At 36.5% G+C, this 19,213-nt stretch overlaps 1 pseudogene; it reads right to left on the bottom strand.

The window, feature by feature from the left end:
- Nucleotides 1-72: 72 nt before the first annotated feature.
- Nucleotides 73-18,363, bottom strand: LOC120195658 (annotated as a pseudogene).
- Nucleotides 18,364-19,213: the final 850 nt, after the last annotated feature.

The raw sequence follows: 19,213 nt of genomic DNA, 5'->3' as shown, positions 1-19,213 counted from the left end.
CTAGTGCGGATGCATTTGTATAATGATTGATATACAGTGTAATAATAGAATAATAGAATGAAATGAATGAATGCAAGGTGTTGATATTATGAACAGTTGTGGGAGCTTGACGTCCACCCTCAAAAGCTCATGTATAGATTAATATTCCGGACGAACACAAGATTTTATGTTGAGGGTAAATTTCTAAAATTTTAGGAGAACAAAACAAATTATCAATAGAAAATATATAAAATATATGATAATTTAAAATTTTCAAGACCAACGATTGTCCTGCCTGCTTCCCCTCGATTCATCCTTATTAGTATCCCTTGTGCTCTCCCAGCTATCCTGCATCAGAAAGCAAGTTTTTATTTAGAGGAATAACAAAATTTATGTAACTTTAAGTAATATATATCTTTCAAGTATTTGACTCCTTATGAAAAGGTAAATTGCCATAGCTGACAGCTGAAGAGAATTTGGATATGAAACAAGTAAAATTGACATGTTCTCGAACCTTTTTTATATATTTGGTTCAGTTCACAGTTTGTGGTATGAGGGTTGTGGTGCAGATCAGCAAAAAAGTGGGTTCTTGACCTTTGTAGAGATCACCTAATCTCAATGTTACAATCTGCCATCTAGTGTTATCCTGTGAGAACGAAATTTTATTCATGATATGCCAGAAAGAAAACATGCTTTCCAATGGTGAAAGAGATTGAATGAAACAAAGATCTGACTCTGGGGTCCTTGATTTAGCATCTATTTCACCTATTTTAAAAAAACTATATCAATTACCTTCCATGTATCATCCTTGATACATGGCAGGGAACAAGATGTTTAGCATCTACCAAATCAATCACAAAACGTTGGAAGAATCTATCCCAACTACTTGATGCAGTTGAAATTCTCAATGGAAAACATATATACATATACACACACACATACATACATACGTGCATGAATATACATATACGCCAATCAATTCCTTTTCCAGAAACAGATTCTTCCCAAGGCAACATAGACTGCTCCTTTCTAGTGATGTTCAGTTTAATTTCCTTACCTTGTGGCCATGATCTTTAGCTATTCACCCGTATTACCCCATATCATCATTAAACTATTGACTCTCTTAGCCAGCATTACTTTATTTTCCTGGTATCAGTCATGAGACTCATGACCATTAACATCTTGTGGTAGAAAGAAGCTATCTATATTCCTGGATGAGAAACAAGGCATACCACTCACCTAGTCCAACTCAAGGGACTAATTCTAAAATCATTATTCAATACCCTCTGCTGCAACTTCCTCATTTTCAATTTCAGTGTTAGTAGGTGAGAGCACGCTGTAGTCTCCTTGGACAAAACACCTCAACCTCGGCCATATATACAGCACTGACAGGGCGATGATCAGAAAGTTTTAGCTCAGTCCTGCTATACCTTAGTTGCCTCATTCCTCTACCATAAAAAAGGATGCGATCACACCTGAGAGATAAGGTTTACTTGAAAATTTCACAAGACAAACAAACAATAAAGGATAAATAGTATAATATTTGTTAAGCATACCATGCAGGAGTTCGCCTCCCAACCTTTGGATCTTCTCCATAGTATTTATCTGAATTTAATTCATATTTGTATGTTGGAGCAAAATTTATAGCTCCCTCAGACCATCCATCAAATATACGACCTTTCTGCAGCTCTTGTACAAGCTGTCAATATTTTAGATAATATATTTAATTACTACACTAGCATCCTATCAACAGCCTTAAAGTTCATAGTTGATAAGAAAATCGCAATAACCTAGACTGCTTATTACTACTAAACCTGGTCTCTCTCAATCAACTTGGACCACTCCTTGGTGATGAGATCATGTACTTTTTCATATGACAGGTTGATACGGTAATTTAGATCACCCAACCAAATTATTCTTCTGAAAAAAGAATAAAAGTAAAAGAAAAGCAGCTCCGTTAAGCATATATGATCAAGCCGATGACAGGTGAATAAGTAAATGTACAGTCCAAAGAATGCATTTTCTAATTTACTGAACAAGCATAACATCTCAATGAATAAAGAAATAGATGCATAAAACGTATAACTTTTTTGGTACGTACACTGAGGTTATGAATGTCCCCTGGGAGTTCTATTCATAGGTACTAACAGCCAACTCACTCATACCACAAGATAACCAACCCTAAATCCTAATAAAGTAATGATCATGCATAAAATACATGACTCTCTTTGTCTTTCCAGAATCTTATGGTCCATGAAACTTGGGGAAACTACTTGTGATATATTATGTGAACAATCAGAAGGTAACAATCTCAAGAACTAGAATGATAGATAAGTAGATAACCACTAATTCATACCACTATTAGAAATTTAAAAATACTCACTCATGATCATGGATGCTTTTGGGGAGTCCAGTCGCAGAAAGGGAATGAAAATGAGTTCGTCTAAGTATTTCATGCACATCAGCATTTCTTTTAAGTTCATCCCCATCTTTTGCACCTGACGTCAGGTGAGTGCATATAAACAAAAAAATGTTTGATATATGGACATGCTGACTGATATAGATCCCTGGAAGAAAAATGAATAGCCATAAAATTAGCTAAATATAGCAGTATTAACAGTGACCAACAACTGGAAATTGAATAATAGAATGTAATAGCACGGATAAACTGATTCAAAGTTTACCAGCCATACACAGAATTCATTGTTAGAAGACATGGAAGCAAAAAATCAGCATGATTATTGTAGATTCATGGTTCAGGCTTATTTCAATCATAGTATCTCACTCTTGAGCTTTCTTTACACTAATTCTTGCAGCTATTACAGGATGACCACACATATCAATAGGTCCACACAGAATTCTAAAAAACTGGCAGGACTCTCGCATTTCTATCAGATCTTTTAGATGTCCATATAATGACTTCTTCAATTGCACATTCAATGGTTATTTGGCGGTCTTTCTAAGCCTGGAGGTATCTCCATGTAGACATCTTCTTCAAGGTCTCCGTTTAAAAAGACATTCTTCATCTCGAGTTTGTGTAGAGGTCAGTCTTTGTTTACTGCAAGTAACAAAAGTACTCGAACAATATTCAACTTGGTAAGAGGCGCAAATGTTCCATGATAATCAATCTCATATGATTGAGTAAAGCCCTTAGCCACCGGCCTAGCATTGAACCTCTCAACACTTAAATGTAAATATACACTTGCAACCTATTGACTTCTTTCCTTTAGGTAACTCTATAAAGATCCAAGTTCCATTGTTGTCTTAGGCCTTGATTTCTTCTTCGATAGCCTTTTTCATCTTGGAATCTTCAAAACTTCTTGAATTGAATTTGGAATCTAAATACTATCAAGAGATGGAATAAAGTCTTTATATGATGGCAGCAATTATCCATGGGCCACATATCTCTCAATAGGATATTTGGTGCGTGTTCAAACAGCTTTTCTCTGAGCAATAGATAAATATGAATTATCAATAAACAAAACAAGAGGCTCACTAGGTGAAGATTCCTTACCCATGTTAACTTCTGAAGCATGAAGCTCCAGTTCAAGTTCTTGACAATCTCCCATTCATGAGATGTTCTCTAGATCTTCAGCATACCGTCCCCTCCGAGAGTAGACACGTAGTCCTTGATGATTCGTGTTAAGTTGAGATTTAGATTAGTAGACGTATTTACAAGAGTCGAGATTTGGATGGAGTGTTGTTTTCAGGAGTTGGAGTCGGTAAACTTTATAGGTTGACATTTTGGGTTGGAATGTACTCAGATTGAATGTTTTGAAGGCTGTCTCAAAGCTAAAATTCCCTTGAGTTCTCCCCTTGAATTGCGGATTTTACTAGTAATATGTGAGTAACACTTGTACCCTTTTTTGTTGGAAGAATGCTCTAGGAAAGCACATTTTACTGACTTCGGATCAAGTTTGGTTCGATTTTGTTGGTGAATGTGAAAAGAAGCTGAGCAACCAAAGACTTTAAGTGGAAGATCAGAAGAAAAAGATTTAGCATGTGGAAAGACTTGTAGGAGGAGTTAACGAGGTCTTTGAAATTTTAGGACTAGGCTAGGCATTCTATTTATGAGATAGGAGGCAGTAAGGATGACTTCCCCCAAGAAATTTTGATAAAGGAAAGCTGGACAGATCCTCTCTGTTTTTCATTGTTCGACTTCTTTAAGATGACTAGGTCGGTGCTTTGTTGGAGTCCTCCCCTAGGTGATTTCTTTAAGATGAATGTGGATGGGGCTGTTAGTTGTGTTGGGATAGGAGGTATAGGTGGTATTCTTAGAGATTGGAAACGCTCTACTCTCCTGTCTTTTTCAGAAAATGTTGGTCCTAACCCTCCCCCTCTAGCAGAATTGAAAGCTATAAAAAAAGGCATCGACATCTTTATCCTATCAGAATGGGTTTCGAAGGGTAGGCTGATTGTTGAAAGTGATTGCAAGGCAGCAGCGGATAGGATTAAATCTCCTTCAGCTCCTATTTTTTTCTTTAATTTAGTAAAGAACATTGTGTCTATTGTTTTAGATAGGGGGATTATTCTTAGGTTGGTCCCTAGGGGTTGTAATTGTGAGGCTGATAAGCTAGCAAAGCAGGGGATTGCTGTTTGTACGTTTTTTATTAAGCTGTTTCTGTGTGTCATGATAAAATAGTTGTATTAGGTTTTTTTTAAGTATTATGTAATCTGTTTATCAATAAAATTATGAGGTACTCTTTTCCTCCTTCCGCTAGTCGGTTCTTTCCTTAGGGGAAAGGACTACTATGAGGGAGGTTTTTTTTTTTGATAAGATTTGAAGGCCTCATTAAAAACCTCCTTCTTGATTAATGGAGCTTGTATAGAAGCTTCTTAATCATCGAAAGGAGGAAAAGAGTGCCTTATAATTTCATTATAGAAAATAGAATTACAACCTTGGAACAACTATTCCAAAAAACCCTTACAAACAATACAGGAGCCAGAAAACCAAACTAAAGAAGCCAACAACATAAAAATCAACCTATACCAGCCTTTGCTAAACCATCAGCATCCATATTCGCTGTCCTTGCAACCCATCTAACAACCCCCCCGAAAGTTCTAAGACTATCAACAATATCTCTAACAATAAAACCATATACAATTGGACATGAGTCAACATTATTTATCCAGTCTACTGCAACCCTGCAATCACTCTCAACGATCAGCCTATCTTTAACCCTCCCTTGAAAAGAGGCAAAGAAAGAAATAACCCTTTGAATAGCTTTAAGTTCCTTCAATGTTGGAGGTCCTGAACCAGCAGGCTCCTGAAAAGAACCTAGGATTGCACCAGATTGATCCCTCATAAGACCTCCAAGACCTGATTCTTTCCAATCACTGCTAGTGGCTGCATCCATATTTACCTTGACGAAACCCATAGGGGGAGGTAACCAAGGGATTATAGAAGACTTCAAGAAATTGTAGGACGAATAGGAATCTCCTATAGAAGGATCAGAAATTAAAGAGTCCTTAGTAATAGATACATCCTTATTCTTTGCTAGAAACCAAGAGGCCAGCCTAACTCTTGTTAAGAAAAATAATTCAGACTGATCAAGCTTTCCCCCTTCAAAAACAATAAAATTTTTGATTTTCCAGATTAACCAAATAACAGCCCCAGGAATGAAAGTCCATATTGCAAAATTGGATTTCAACTCATCCCAAGCTAGAAGAAAACTTTTTGCTTCTGCAGGAAACACAAAACTAAACCTCCAAAAATTTAGAAATTTGTTCCACAAAGACCACACAACCGAACAAGAAAAGAATAGATGCGATGAAGTTTCTTCAACCATTCTACAAAGAGGGCATAACTCATCCTCAATACCTTGAACACCTCTTTTAACCAATTCGGTTTTAACAGCAATTTTGTGAAGCACAATTTGCCACACTAATGTTTCAACTCTAGGGGGAACCAATCCTCTCCAAACAATTTTATTCCAGAAATGAACATCTTCTAAACCTGATCCACACCTCTCAACACAAGAACCGACTGTATAAACACCGTCCCCACTACCTTTCCAAATCAAACCATCACTAGAATCAAGAGAGAGAGAAAAAGAAGAAATGATGCTCACCAAATTACACCATTGTTCAAGCTCCCAATCATTTAAATTTCTTCGAATTTGAACATCCCAAATCCAGCGAGAAGAAAGAAAATCCCCAAACTCACAAAGTTTACCGTATTTATTAGTAGAAAGCGAAAACAGTCTAGGAAACATAATCTGAAACGGAAAATCAGCAGCCCAGCTGTCTTGCCAAAATCGAACATGCTTACCATTTCCAACGTGAAAATTGCACAAACTACGAAACTTAGAACCAAAGGAGTCTTGTTTGTAATGGTTATTAACCACTGATCTCCATAACCAGGAAGATTTAGTAGAAATCTTGCTATCAAACAGTAATCTAGAAGAATCAATGTTGTATTTGCTACAAATAAAATTCCTCCAAACAGAACTTCTCTCATTTGCAAACCTCCAAGACCATTTCCCTAGCAGTGCCCTGTTCATACAAATCAGATTCCGAACTCCCAAACCTCCCTCATTCTTTGATCTGCAAACATCATCCCATTTAACCCAGTGTATCTTCTTATTACCATTTCCCCCTCCCCATAAAAAATTAGACATAATTGAATTTAGAGACTTAAGGATAGAAACTGGAATCTTGAACAAAGATAAAAAATACGTAAGCAGTGAGGAAAGAACCGATTTGATCAAAACCAATCTCCCTGCTAAAGATAGAGTAGCAGCCTTCCAACCTGCTAATTTAGAGTGAAAATTCTGCACCACTGGTTCCCAAATAACAGAGGAATTCTTAGTAGCACTTAGAGGGAGGCCTAGATAATTAGAGGGGAAGTTTCCCACTGTACAACCAATAGAATCTGCCCAAGTCTTAACCTCCTGTTGGGGAATATTAATCCCGAACAATCTGCTTTTCTTAAGGTTCAGTTGCAGCCCTGACATAACCTCAAATACTCTAAGCACCCTCTTCACATTCATAATTTGAGTCTTCGAAGCTCCACAAAAAATAATTAAGTCATCCGCAAACTGCAAGTGCGTAAGATTAAAGGACCCTTCTTCCTTGACAACTATCATACCAGAAAATAATCCCTCAGAAACAGCCCTTCAGATTAATAGATTCAGTAATTCCCCAACTAGATTAAATAATAAAGGTGAGAGTGAACATCCCTGTCTAAGACCCTTGGCCATTGGAAACTCCTCGGATGGAACCCCATTGACTAAAACAGAAATTGAAGCTGTAGAAACACATCTCCTAATCCAACTTATCCAAGTGAAACTGAATCCCATCTTTTCCATCACCTTGAACAAAATAGGCCAGTCAACCGTATCATATGCATTTTTAAAATCAACTTTAAAAACACAACCTTTTAGCCTTTTCTTCCTCCAATAATCAATACTCTCGTTAGCAATGAGAGAGCAATCCAAAATTTGTCGACCGGGTATAAAAGCAAATTGAGTCGGGCTGATAATATCTCCTATACAACTTCTGAGCCTCCTTGCAAGACACTTGGATAATATCTTATAAACTCCTCCTACTAGGCTTATAAGTTTGTAATCATCAAGGCTTCCAATGTTTGATCCCTTAGGAATTAGGGTGATAAAAGTATGGTTAATACCATGTTCTCAATCCTTCCCCACAAAGAATCTGTGAAAAAACTGCATAATGTTTCCCTTAAGAACAGACCAAAACCTTTTAAAAAAACCCATGTTCAAACCGTCTGGCCCCGAAGCTTTATTACTGTCGCAAGACTTTATAGTCTCCCAAACCTCCTCCTCGGAAAAATCCTTCTCCAAAAGCATATTCTGTTCGAGTGAAATTCTAGGAAAAACCAAATCAATATCCTCAACGTCTAAAGTAGACCGATCATTGAAAATTTTGAAAAAATGATCTTTGACCTTGGCCTTGATAACAGTTGGATCATGAGTAATATTCCCATCAACTATTAAAGCATTCAAAGCATTTCGTTTTCTTCTAACTGAAGCACAAGTATGAAAGAATCTTGTGTTTCGGTCCCCATCATTAATCCACTTCTTCCTAGAATTTTGAAACCAAATATGCTCCTCAATTCTATGAAGTCGCCATAATTCTGCTCTACAAACACTAATCTCATCAGCAATCCCCTGAACAGAACTGACATTCAATTGCTGGGCATCCTCCTCAAGCTTTTGAATTTTCTTTTCTAAATCTGAGATTGCTGCTCCCGGAAACTGGTTTTTCTTCCCTGCCCATTTTTTGATGGTTGCTTTAGAGTTCCTCAAAATACTTAAGATTCCACCTTTTCTCCCAGGCTTCTTACAATCTGTAATGGAATGTCTAACCATTTCCTCAAAACCGTCCTCCTCCATTAGATAATTAAAAAGTCTAAAAAGGCCTTTTTCCCCAATCAATTCCTTCATCTTGTAATAAAATAGCATTGTGATCCGAAATGGATTTAGGAATAAGAGACTGAATAATCTCAGGAAATGTAGCCAAAAATTGACCATCCACCAAGAACCTGTCCAATCTAACAAATGTTGGATCATCTTGGTTATTACACCAAGTGAACCTGCCCCCATTCAAAGGCAGATTAATTAACCCTAAAGACTGAATAAATTGAGAAAAAATCCTCATTGAGAATCTATTCTGAGCTCTACCCACCTTCTCATCTTCACACAAGTATACATTAAAATCCCCTCCAACACAAACCGGCAGATTCTGTCCAGAAATGAACACCCTAAGTTCTTTAAAAAAACTTTCTTTTTCTTCCTCCACTGAGGGTCCATAAACATTTATAAGAACACTTCTGAATTGATGCAATCTGAATTTCCCTACAACAGCAATGAATCTTCTGTTAATGCAGTGATTTTCCATCTTAAACACATTTTCATCCCAACAACATAATAAACCCCCTGAAGAACCAACAACTGGAGATTCAATGACACCCTGAAAAATATTCAGCCCATTCCTTCTCAGAAAAGATCTTTGTAACTTCTCTGCTTTAGTTTCTTGTAGCCAAAGAAAGGAAGGATATGTGCTAGAGACTAATCTCTGAACTGCTTTATGTTTCTCTTCTTCCCAAGCCCCTTACATTCCATGAAATTATTGCTAATTTATCCTTCATTAATATTGCTTGAAAAACTGACTTCCCCACTATGGCAACTCAATTGGCCATATTCATGCCATGTTCTAATTTAATGATTTTATCCAGAAAAGCTTCCTTCCCCTCAGTAAAAGAAACCCCCAGAATCTGACTCACTTGCCATGTAGCTACTGCTTCATCCAAAAGCTCCAAAAACTCTGAAGAAGATGTTGTATAAATGTTAACATGTTCTAGAGCTTCTCTTACCAATGATCTTTTTGCCCTTTTCTTACAAAAACCAGATTTGGAATTGAACATATGTCTATCCTTAACACAACCCTCTGGCTCTCCATCAAAACAACTAACCCCAGCTGCTTCTACTAAATTTGTCTCCTCTCTGCCTTGAAAATTAAGCTCTGCTGCTGTAGAAATCTGATGAACTGACGTGCAGACCTGATTATTAACTTTCTTTGGATCTGAAACAATCTCTGTTACATTAATTCCCTTTGGATTCTCCCCATGCCAATATTTCCTCTCCCTCCTTCTTCTATAAGCTCTTCTGTAACTGGCCATTTTCCTTCTCTCAAGAGGCTCACTTTTAGTAGACAACGAGCTTCTGTGCACCACCATCACTTTATTTCTTAAGTGGCTCTTCAATAATTCTGAATTAGGATCTATCAGCGAAAAGTTAGATTTAGAATCCTCAATATCTTCACTGGCAGACGAAACTGAAAAGAAGCTAGTCCCCTTATTCTGTTTTTTAACACTGCTAGCCTCTTTAATCCCCCTGTTCTAAACCAATTTACCAAACTTGTCAATTGTATAGCCTGGCCCAGAAGGAATTATCTTATTAGCCTCCAACCCAGACAGCTCATTGTCATCGTATAAGGACTCAGGCCCATCAGCCGAAATATTTGAATTTCTGATGCCCAAACCTGCAAAATCACCTCCTATGATATTCCCACCATTCTGAACACCTGACAATCCTCTTTTAATGCCTTTCCCATGTTTAGTACATCTTGGAAAGTGAATTTCCCCATCAGACTGTACTGAGCCGAAAGAAGCACCATCATCACTCCACAAGTCAACCTTCTGTCTGAACATCTCTACTGATTTGACAGAACTTTCCTCATATTTTGACTTCTCCCAGTCTCTACCTTCCTCAGACCTCAACTCGCCAGACTGTTCTCCAACTGCTCCGTTCACCGGAGAAAATTTCAAAAAAGGATTTGAATCTTCATAGCCCGATCCAACTTTGATCTTAACTCTATAAGATCTGCCATAGGATCCAAAAGTAATGAATTCTGGAACATCGAAAGGACTTGCAACTCTCAAAAGAATCCTCGCAGACGTGAGATCCTCCCTTTTCTTAGTGGAATCATGGATTTCAACCATATTTCCCCATCTCCCAGCAACTCGTACCAAGAAGGATTCATTTCAGCATAACAGAGGAACACCAGTTAACTCAACCTGACAAAAGGCCATCGGAACTCCATCTTCATTCAGTAAAGGGGCCACTCTGTCAAACCAGACGCCTATTTCATTTTCCTTCTTTGTCCATGCCTCCATCATCTCTTCATAAGATTTGAAAATGATAGCACATGAATTTTGGACATAACCCCAACCAGCAACATGTACTTCATAACCCTTATCAATGAAAGCCTCCTGAACTGACTTAAAATCAAGGGAAAACTTAATAATCCCTGTTAAAGATCTCTTTACCCAGCTCGAACTTTCATTAGGAATATGCATTTCTAGAACATTCTTCCTAGCTTTCTCCCTGTGACTCCCTTCAGAATATGACTCCTTGTACCCCCAATGCATGGTTCTTCATAGCATTGGACAGTAAAGCGTCTTTGTACGATCTGTTATCCCTAACACTCTTTCTGAGAAGATCAACCTCCTTCCACTTAGAAGGTCCTGCTGTAAACGAGTCTGGAACCATCTTAACTGGACTATTCCTTACCTCTTTCCTTGGACGAGCAACAGTGTATTTTGCAACTCCAACTGTAATCCTTCTCCCATCTATCAGTGAACCATTTAACATATCAATAGCCCTCTTCAAACCAGATTCCCTCTCAAACTGGATAAAAGCGAAAGTGGAGAATCTATATTTTGGATTTCTAGTTTCTTTTGGGATGAAAACTCTCACCACCGTTCCCTGAGCCGAAAAAATACCCCTAAGCTCCTGTCGAGACACTCTCCTACTGAGGTTATCTACAAAAGCTTTCCAGACCTCGTCGGAATCAGACTTCCCCTTCAACTTTTCTCTCTCTACTACTCTCTCACCCATTCTCGTTTGAAGAAAAAACCTAGCGATCTACAGTACGTGTGTATTTTTTTTCTCTATCCGCTATCCCATTTTACTGAGATGTGTTAACAAAAGAACTCACATGAATAATCCTTTTTTCTTTGAAATAGGAACCTAAGGTTAATAAAAAAAAACTCTCCCTGCCATTATATGTTTTCAGAGTCTGGATCTTGCTTTTGAATTAAGAATGAACCATGGAATAAAACAATTTAAAGTATTGTGGAGAGGCTTGACTGCGAGATGAACTTGTAAAAAACATTGATGTCTCCAGTCATGTGATCTGAGGCTCCAGAATCAACTATTTAAGGCTTTACTTTGCTGGTTTTCGCAATATTTGCAAAAGAAAAATTAGGTTGTACCAGCATGCTATACTAGGGTTTAAAACCTAGCTCTGACACCATGTAGAATTTCAGTTAAAAGGAAAATTTCATTTATCTTATTATGCGGCAGAACACAACCTTTAAATAGGTTTTGTTTATATAAACTAGAATCCTAAGACTATTATGTTTCTTGTTTCCTAAGACTCTTATCTTATCTCTAAGATATGGAGTTTTAATTAAAATAAAACTTATCCTAAAAAACAACAGAAAAGAAAACAACTAATAAAACTTCATATTAGAACCGGCGGAAAAGAGATTCTAAATCGACTTCTTTCTACAGTCATGCACCCCATCTTATAATCCATTCCCTTTTTCACTAAGAAATGACTCATCAACTTGATTGACTTCATCAACTGCACCGCTTCAGCCAATATTATATGGCCTAACATCATTTGGAGGAGAATATCATCTTTACCACCAAGAATTTATCACAGTAGTTTTAGCCTTATTCGACTACCATCAATTTTTAATGTTACTACCTTTCTTACTCTCTCAAGGTCCATATCTCAAATAATTGCTTTCAAGTGTAGATACCTCTAATGTGCAGTATCTCCAGCTAAGGTACCTTTTCACTCCCTCTCATACTTTGCCATGTCTTAACTTCCATCAACTACCAAAACTTCTGAAATGTTGCACTGCATTCTTGTAGATGTTAAAATTGGTAGTCATAAATCCTACACTATGTTGAAGAGACACAGAAAATCACATTTTCTAGATGCTATCTACTGAAAAGCACCTACACTGATTATCAACTTCAAGAAAGAAGAATCAGTCTTCACAGGCTAAGGCTCAAAATTATAGTTCATTTTAATGCCATTGTACCTAATTTCGGCAGCGGGGTGGGGGCTAATATTTGAGGCAAATATGTAATCAATTTGTTATAACAGAAGTGCAACTGCCCAACTGATAATGCCTCGGATTTTGAGGCTTAAGGTTCAAAGCAAGGCATGTAACATCCTCAATACCGGGTTAGTGACCAAATTGTAAAGTTTTAGAAATTGGTGATTAAAGTAGGATAATTGAATAGTTCAATGATTTATTGGAAATATGATGAAGGTTATTTAGTAATTATAGAATGAATTAAAGGGTAAAATGGTCAATTGACAAGTAAGATTTTTATATTTCTTTTATAAGATAAGGAACCACGTGGAAAAGGAGAATTATCCAAAGTTTTCTTTCTTCTTCTTCCTCCTCCCGTATCTCCAATCTCAAAGGTGAGTTTCTTTGTTTATGGATTAATTGTTGATTTTAAGGTTAGGTTTTGATTATTAGATGATAACTAAGCTTAAGGAAAGCTTAAGTTATCTTAAAATCAAAGTATGATGGAGTTAGGATGGATTAAAGATTTGGGGTTCTTGGATGAAATCTTGAAATAGAGTTCATTACTCAAATTGGAAGATAAATTTGACTTGTCAAGGGTTAAAATAAGAGATATGAAGTGATAAAATGAGTTTTGAAACATGTTGGAAATCTGGTATAATTCTTGAAGTTAATAAAGAGGAGAGGATATTAAGGTTCAAGACGAGATAAATGAGTTTGAATGGGAGTAAGTAAGTTAAGAATACGAAATAGAATGATATATGAAGTAATTAAGTTGAAAAGAGGGGATTTTCGGGCATAAATTGGATTTCTGGGCTTTGTGCATCGATGCACACTCAAGGTGCACCGATGCATCAAGGGTAAATTTCCAGAAATTGTTCAGTGTGTATCGATGCACATGAAGTGCATCGATGCACCCTTAAAAATGGAAACATCGAATGCAATTTATGCATCGATGCATAAGGAATGAATCGATGCACTTCAAGGGAAATAGAATTATACCTTTCTTTTGGTCTACGAAATGATAGATTGGAGTATATCGATTGGATATTGATATGTATCAATGTATGATCATATAGATATCGAGCACGAACAAGTCCCGGAACGATTATCAAGTCAAGATTCAATCGAAGAGATGAAAGCATAAAAGTGGATTGGAACTTAGTGAGGCTCAGATGAGTGCACATTCTCTAGTATATGAGGTTCAATGGAAAATAAGACTTGCGATAAGTCTATTTCCAATAGTGAAAAACATGAATTCATAGAAGTATGTATTTGTTATGATTTATATGTGTGCATGAGTATATGTGTTATTGATATGAATATGGTAAGTAAAAGGGATTAATGGTGATGATAAGAATAATAATAAGGATAATGAAATGATAGGTATATGTGAATATATGTATTGAGGTGTTTTTGTATGTATTGTAAGATTATATGTTTATGTGATAACATGATGAGATGACAATGATTTACATATCATATGAACACATGAGAAATGTTATGAGCTATATGAAAGAGAAAATATATGTGATACGTGAAGGTGAATCATATGTTTATATAAATATGAACTCATATGAGAATTGACATGAACTACGTGATTACATGTATATGTGAATGAAACCATGAGCTTATATGAATATATGATATGGTTACATGAATATGTAAAAGGATATAAAAGATAATGCCCATGTTATGTGATATGAGAGCTAGGGGGTATAGTTGGCATGCCAAGAGTCGAGGGTTTACCTATGTCTTTCGAGACATATGGACAGTTTACCTAGGTTCTTCGGGACCTATGGACAGTTACCGATGATCTTTATGACCTCTGGATAGTTACCGAGGATCTTTATGACCTCTGGATAGTTACCGGGGTCTTTGTGACCTCTGGATAGGTCTTTCGGGACATTTATATGAGCTGTGGTGACAGCATAGTGGTGCACAACCTCAATAGACTCACGTATCTACAGTTCTCACAGGTGCACATGGGCTAATAAGAGATAACATGAAATGTAATGTATATGATATATGTGTGTTAGTGATTATTGTATATGCTATAAGATATATGATATGAGCTTGATCATATAAACAAGAGAATAGAAATATGAAGGTGATAATATGATAATGATAGGAAAGAAGATAATTATATGTATGAGTGGATATATATATATATATATATAGATGAATATATGAAAGGTGCATAGTAGGAATTATTATATGTATATGTGGGTATGATGCTTGTATGTGATATGTTAGTAGAAATTGTTCAAGCATGATTACGAGTTAGAGTTTTATTATATGTTTTATGCCTCACTAAGTCAACGACTTAGCGTGTGATTGTTTCACACGTAAGTTACAGAAGTGAGAAGAGTAAAGAGCTAAGAGGAGCAAGACAGGTCAGCATTTTCCTTACAAAGTTTCAGATCAGAAAATAGATGATTTAAATGTGTATGGTTAATCTGAATATAGTTGACATGTACTAATTGATTGAGCTGAATATGCTCTGATCGATTTTGGTCAATTTATGTAAATACACAGTTTTTATTTTAATGAAAGTTTTAAATTTTCTTTGAATTTTGTCAAGAGTCAAAGTTTGAAAAGTCAATGTGACACCCCAAACTCGTATTCGGGTCGGATACTGGTTGAGGGTGTTACAAGGCACACCAAGCTTAGATACAAAAAGCCTAAATAATAAAGTGTCCAACCTAGAAAGCACATGAACATGAGCTATAGCACTACAATATAAAAACTATATGATTCAAGGGAGTGCTAACATGACAAAAAGAAAATCAAACGTTCAATATAAGAAAAAAATTAAAGAAAATAACAGACCTTGTTGCCAATGTAACCCATTACACCAACACCAACAGTAGACACCTTCAAGTTCTGAATATGCCTGCGCAAACTCCTACGAACCCATATAGTGAGGAAAATTCCTACCATCTGCTTACTTACAATTCTTACATATGATGATCTTCTTTTCCGCTTCGTGAGGGTTTCAAGATCAAGTTCTGCAAGCAAAGCTATCCCAGATGACCTATGACCCATATCATTTATGGACTTGAAGGAACTATATGCTCTAAAAGACTTTGTTGCTCTGAAAGAACTTGGTCTGTCCAAAATATTCTGAGATAGAAAGTATAGTGGAGGCCCTTGACAACTCAAACCAATCCTTTCAGTACCACTAAGCATTCTTGTTAATTTTCTATTTTGTTGACAGGCTGAATCTTCTACATTTTCTGCACAATCCTGCGTCCGCAAGCAATACAATCCATCTAACATCTTTGGTGAAGAAAATTGCCTCTTTAAATCCTGTTCTACATCTGTACAAAATTTAGTGGCATCATTACTGCATGAAACCCCACAACTGCTGAACACACGTTTACTTTCGGTTGAATTATTAACTTCATCAAAACCATTTGGGTCTTCATCCAATGGATAAATTTCTTCACCAATATCCCTTTCACTTCTGAGAATTATCTCCTCCTCTAACTTGGGAACATCATCAAATGGCTTAAACTTTGTTGGAGATGAGGGATCACTATAGCATTTTACTTTGGTAGTTGCAGGTCGGATTCTATCAAGTGTTTCACGAATGATGTTTTCCCACTTTGGAACAGGGCTATTATCTTCAGCGCCAAAAATATTGCCAGCATGTAATGGTACTAACTCCTGAAAACTGAGTATAAAGCAATTATCATACTTTCTGAAGAACATGAATAACGCAAAAACAAAATTCAGGGATAATTGCTAAAAGAAAGATGTACCAAATTCTCAATCTGACATGTATAAATACAGTTGTTCTAAGGTCAAGTAATAAAAACATGAAAGCTATCCCAAAAACTTTTCACGTAAACATTGCTTGAAATTAGAGTCCAATAAGAAAAGAAAATCAGCTTTAATTGAAGAAAGTTCAAAATGCATATAGGGAAAACACTTACCCTAACACATAGATGTCGGCAGACTCATTTATACTTAACCAATCATCAATATCTAGGTCATCAGGTGGAACCTTTCCACCAACATTCCAGGTACCAACGCATATTCTATTAATTAAAAAGGAAAAACAAGTTTCAACAACAAATCAATAACCAAATTGGTTTGTGTCACCAAAATTACTACTAGTTTAAGATTTACTTGTCAAAGCCACAAAGGAGAGGCACTGCACCTTAATTCCTTTGTGCTTATATATTGTGCCCTAAAAGTCTCTGAATTCCGTCTACTTGACCTCGGAAGACCATCTGAGCTCAAAAAGAAGGAAAAAGCTCGTAACTATTCAAAGAGAAGAAATTGATAAAGCTATTCATCTTACTCCCTAAATTGGATATTCACACAAGCCAAAAAAGATTGAAGTTAGAATTTCAAAGTTAAGGAGACTGATTGCAGGGATATCTGATGAAAACTTAACAAGAGGGAGAAAAGGTGCTCTCCAGAAAATTTCACTGACATGTAGTGTACCTGGCAAATTAATTTCACGGCAATTGGAAGGTGATTTGCTTGTAAATAATAAAATTATAAGGGGCAAAACCCAAAAATAACAAGGAACGCCTCCAAAACTAGCTTAGATGCTACAGGATAGCTCCATTTCCTTGTGACCTACGATTTCCTCTTAAGGATTATTAGAAAAGTGCATACAAATAGATAGCATCCCATGAAAAGAAAGGGAAGAAGAGAGCTATATGCAATCCAAGAAACCAACACCTAACAAATCTAAAAATCCCTCAACACCTAACTCCTTCGCCTTAATCTAGCCAGCCTTATTAACCATATTTCATTAGATGCACAAACAGCTATCAGCTGAAGGGACTAATTAAGCCTTTTACTAAATCATCAACTATTTTATGTTGGAAGGAAATACCAAACACAATGTCACAACTAACAATCATTTCAATCTGGTTGCATCATGAACCACTAGGTCATACAAACGAAGTTTAAACTTCACCAGAGCCACAATCAAGATTGACGATCCAAAATTTTGGACTAGATGATCCTCATGTATAAAGAACTCTTTGACAGCAACTTAAATTTCCAAACGTTCCAGCATTATTTTTGTAGCCAAAATGGTTTTTATTTGCTCACACAGAAGATATAGGCATAGCAAGTCAAAAACGTCAACTTTGATAAGGAATTAAACTCATTACCAATTAGATCGCGCTGAGGGTCCTCCTCTCTAATCCCTCTAAACCTTGACCCAACGTCATTGCTACGTTCAAAAAATTCTGCAAAACCCTTTACATATAGACTCAAACAAAAAGCAGTCCCTAAAACCAACTCTAGAACACATAAAAACCACAAAAAATTCTCAAATTTCCCAGAAAACTGGGGAAAAATCCAAGACATGAGAGAAGGGGTCAGAAGGAAGATGGTGAGATCACCTTTGGTATCATAATCCAAATCAATGTCCTCTTCATCATCTGTATCGGCACTGTAATCAGAATCTCTAGGATCGATGTTGAGCAACTTCCGCATGACAACTCGAGGCCAAAGGAGCTGCAGGCAGGAGCAACCGAAACAGCAGATTTCAACCCAACTTCTCTGCAAGTTCTCTCTTATTTATACCATAATTAATCACAAACTCACAAAACGAAAACGAAAACCAGCAGAAGAAAAATAGAGGAAGAGAAAGCAGAGAAACAGGAAAAAAGTACCTCCGATCGGGGCTTCGAGCCTTGTTTCATCTCTGTGCACACAGGAAATGAAAAGAAATTAAGAGATCAAGGAAGAAGAAGAAGAAAAGCAATGGAAGCCAAAGTCTACTTTGGGAAAGAATAGACAAAGAAGTTACAGTGGCATAGAACTTATCTAAGTTCTACACATTAATTACTTAAATCTTGATTTGGGATGTTAATTTAAAGAATTAATGACTACCCATTACTCAATAACACCATAAAAAATCACGATGAAGTTAATAATTACGGTAAACCACACTAATAGTCACTAAATTTAAGTAAGTTTCCGTTTTTCTTATTAAACTTTCAATAGTTATAAATTAGTCACTAACATTTATCAATTTGTAACGGTTACTCAGCCATTATTCATGATAAATTAATGACGTGACAACGTAAATAAAAAGCTAATATTTAATTTTACACCTAAATTATTAGTAAAACATTAAATATATCTTTAAATAATAATTTTATATCTAATTTACCTCAAACACTTTATAATTTTCAATTTTTTTTTAAATATCTGCCACCACCACCACGCTATTTCTCCCCTCCCCGCCTCTCTCACCTCATCGGTTGCCGAGTCATCGTCCCAAAAAAGGAAGTAGAATCAGTCTCGTCCCAGACACTCAATTTTCCATCAATCTCTTATTTATATACATCCCTTACCTTCCATTTTCCCTTTCCAAATTACTCTCATATCCTTAATTTTTCCCCTTTTCCCTTTGCATTCACTACCTCTCTACAAATTCCCCACAAATCTTCCAACAAAAATGTCAGCAACCGATTACCACGCCTCCTTCTTGGGTCGAATCAACATACGGCGAAACCAAGTCATCGTCATGGACGGTAACCACGAACAAGAGCTCGAAGACCTCTAACTCTTCTCGAAGCACGTCGTCGAGCGTTTCACTGAGCTCTTATCACCTCTTGATGACATCCCTTTCGATACATTTCTCTCAATTTCATGGCTATGCAAGCTCAT

Source organism: Hibiscus syriacus, unplaced genomic scaffold (genome assembly GCF_006381635.1).
Source record: "Hibiscus syriacus cultivar Baekdansim isolate YM2019G1 unplaced genomic scaffold, ASM638163v2 tig00004620_pilon, whole genome shotgun sequence".
Taxonomy (NCBI): Eukaryota; Viridiplantae; Streptophyta; class Magnoliopsida; order Malvales; family Malvaceae; genus Hibiscus; species Hibiscus syriacus.
This window is presented reverse-complemented; position numbering and strand designations above follow the sequence as displayed.